Source organism: Echinops telfairi, unplaced genomic scaffold (genome assembly GCF_000313985.2).
Source record: "Echinops telfairi isolate 266 unplaced genomic scaffold, ASM31398v2 ScPeMD7_3533;HRSCAF=4204_0, whole genome shotgun sequence".
Lineage (NCBI taxonomy): Eukaryota > Metazoa > Chordata > Mammalia > Afrosoricida > Tenrecidae > Echinops > Echinops telfairi.
The window spans coordinates 18,716,568-18,718,914 of NW_022107431.1; the positions used below are offsets into that span (position 1 = coordinate 18,716,568).

Consider the following 2,347-nt stretch of genomic DNA (forward strand, 5'->3'; position numbering starts at 1 on the left):
TTGGGTCCCCTGGCGCGTGCGGGCGCGGCTCGGTTACCCCAGCGCTGCGGCGAGATGGCGGGGCTGTTCTCTGTGCCACCGGGCCTGGTGATCTGGCTTCGCCGCTTGCCGGTGGCTCTGCTGCCGCCGCTGGGTCAGCCGCTGCGAATGGCGGGTCTGCTCCTATAGCTGTCCAGATTGTTCGGCGGTGGGCTTCCTCCGTCCTGCTTCGCCCAACCCAGTTCTCTAATGTTTCGGCCGGTTAGAGGCAGAGCTCCCTGGGAGGGAGCCTGAATAATCTTCGTGGCAGGACCCAGGACACCAGCCCTGGCTTTTCTGATCAGCGCATTCCCATTGGTTAGCAGCAGAGGCTTTGGGACCCGGGCTTGCTCTCAACTCCTAAGTACATGGAGTGGGAGAAGAGCGTGCTACAGGATAGAACGATAAACAAGTAGACACCCCAAATTGGTTAAAAACACCACAGTAGCCAAAGTGAAAGCATTGCTCTCCCTACATAAGAGCACACCTTCAACTAATTCTCACTGCCTCCGAGTCGATGCTGACTCATAGCCACTCGCTGTGGGTTTCCTAGACTGAAACTTTACGGGAGTAGAAAGCCCAGTCTCCCTCTGGTTTCGATCTGCCAATCATGAGGATCGCAGCCCAGGGCATAACACCACCAGGGCTCCATGCAGCGAATTAAGCCTCACAAATTCCACCGTCGGACGGAGCACCAGTTTTATGGCTTGTGGTCAGCTGCAGAGAATGTGAGAGGCGCTGTCAGTGAATCTTGTCCATTGCATCCAAATCGCTGACTCCCACTCAGAACCGAGTCTAACACTTCAGCTGCCGTTTCGTGCAGTAAACATTAAGGAAAGCTAAGTCATGTCGAGCTATCTACTGTGCCAGCAAAAACAAAACAAAACTCACTGCGGTCGAGTCTATGCCCACTCATAGCGACTTTACAGGACAGGTAGAACTGGCCCCGAGTTTCGGAGACTGTAACTGATAAAGGGAGTTACATCTTTCTCCTGCTGAGCTGTTGGTGGTTTTGAACTGCTGACCCTGCAGAAAGCAGCCCCAACATGTAACCACTACCCCACCATGTTTAAATTATGTGGTTTTAACAGATTTTGTCAAATGTGACATGCAATCCCAAATATACCTTGCCTATCTTCGACTTTCCCATTACTATCTAGTCAATGCTGACCCTGTAAGTTACTGAGACTATAACTGTTTACTGGAGTAGAAAGCCCAGTCTAGCTCCCTACTGAGCTGCAAGTGGTTTCGAACAGTCACCCATGCGAATCCCAGCCCAACGCATAACCACTCTACCATCAGGGCTCTTCCTTCTAAGCTCTAGTGACTCTAAATCAAACCACATTTAAAAATGTTCTTTATGTCAACATTAGGAATAGGTTTGTTTGCTTGGAACTCCAGTTCATTTAACAGCTTTCCATTTCATTTTGTTGCAGCCTCCTATTGGTTTTGAGGCTAGAGATGCAAACAAAACCAAAAACATGGCACTCTGGAGAAGAACCTGATAAGTCTTGACAGCTGACCTAGGTTGGCTGCATTTACAGGTGGTGCTTCCATAAACAGTCATTGTAAAACAGGAGTTCCCATGACAGTTACAAGTTACAACAGGAATGACACATCACCTGTTTTCTAAGGGAAACAGCCATCACAGTTACAATCACCTGTAACAACAACAGTCCTCACTGCCACCAAGTCGATGCCAACTCCTAGTGACCCTATAGGACAGGGTAAAACTGTCCCTGTGAGTTTCCAAAACTGTAACTCTTATGACAGTAGAAAGCTCTACACCACTGGGGCTCTTGCCTGTAGCTTAAAAGCAATTTAAACGATGGACTGGACATATCTCTGGTATGCAGCTCTTGTACGCAGTAGAATTTATAATCTACTCGGGGACTTGCATTAAATGAAAACTATCACTAGAGAGCAAAATACAGGAGCCATCAGTAGTCTATATATCAACTGCTGTATTTCACTGTGATTGGAGTAATCAGGAAAAAATACAGGAAAGGCAAGAGGTATAAAGGAGTATGAAAGGCCTAACGGAAGTATAAGAATCCCTGGTGGTGCACTGATTAAGCGCTGGGTTGTCAACCCAAAGATTGACAGTTTGAATTTACCAGCCATCTCATGGGAGAAAAGATCTAGCAATCTGCTGCTGTGAAAACTAAAGGCTTGGAAACTCTGTGGGGATTTCTATAGCACAGCAGTTCTCAACGTGTGGGTCGAGACCCCTTTGGGGGTCAAATGATCCTTTCACAGGGGTCACCCAATTCATAACACTAGCAAAATTATAGTTATGAAGTAGCAACTAAAATAATGTTATGGTGGG

At 47.6% G+C, this 2,347-nt stretch overlaps 1 protein-coding gene across 5 annotated transcripts in view; it reads right to left on the minus strand.

Annotated features, from left to right (window-relative positions):
* Positions 1-243, minus strand: part of PCMT1 (protein-L-isoaspartate (D-aspartate) O-methyltransferase) — a 48,810-nt gene extending 48,567 nt beyond the window's left edge. For 2 of the 5 annotated variants that reach the window (XM_045294364.1, XM_045294363.1), the window contains exon 1: positions 38-243. The gene's annotated coding sequence lies outside the window, so the exon portion shown is untranslated. The remainder of the gene's footprint in view (positions 1-37) is intronic. The other 3 variants (XM_045294365.1, XM_045294366.1, XM_045294367.1) reach the window with 3 other exon arrangements.
* Positions 244-2,347: the final 2,104 nt, after the last annotated feature.